Source organism: Myotis davidii, unplaced genomic scaffold (genome assembly GCF_000327345.1).
Source record: "Myotis davidii unplaced genomic scaffold, ASM32734v1 scaffold81, whole genome shotgun sequence".
In the NCBI taxonomy this organism is placed as follows: domain Eukaryota; kingdom Metazoa; phylum Chordata; class Mammalia; order Chiroptera; family Vespertilionidae; genus Myotis; species Myotis davidii.
This window is the reverse complement of record NW_006291554.1, coordinates 1,514,305-1,515,035: the sequence shown is the minus strand read 5'-3', so window position 1 is coordinate 1,515,035 and position 731 is coordinate 1,514,305.

The following is a 731-nucleotide window of genomic DNA, read 5'->3' as shown; positions in this document are numbered from 1 at the left end:
ACTGGGGACCAAGGCTACAACCAGGACGTGCGCCCTGACCAGGAATTGAACCGTGACCTCCTGCTTCATAGGTTGATGCTCAACCACTGAGCCACGCTTGCTGAATGATCTTTAGTATCTTTTAAACACAACTTCCTAATTCACATTTTATACCTTTTACTGTTAAATTTTATACATACTGTATATAAAAGCAGAGACCAGTACAATGAACTCTCAATACTCATCCAGCTTCAAAGATCATCACCTCTCCCCTTTTCATCCTTGTCATTTTGAAGAATACAGTGCCGTTTTCTTGTACAATATCCCCCATCTGAATTTGTTTCTCCTGATGTCATTTATCTTGTTCTTCTGCTTCCTGTAGGTCCTGTAAACTGGCAATCTGGTCCAAGAAGCTTGATGAATTCAGGTTATACTTTTAGCTTATTGCATCCCTATGAGGAGGCACATTATATGGGTTGTTTCAGCCTTAATAATGTTGCATTTTAATTGGTTGAGAGGTAAATGCTAGTTTTCTCCATTCTTAAAGAACATTTACCTTTGTAATTATTACATAATCCGGGGTGATTCTTCTGCAGCATGGATATATAACAATTTCATATTCATTACCTTGTAATAACTTCATGAGGTATTCTTCCTCCTGCTTAACAGATGAGGAAATCAAAGTTCCAAGAAATGAAGGCATTTGTCCAAGTTGAAGAATCTAACTCATAACCAGGTCTTAAGATTTTTAA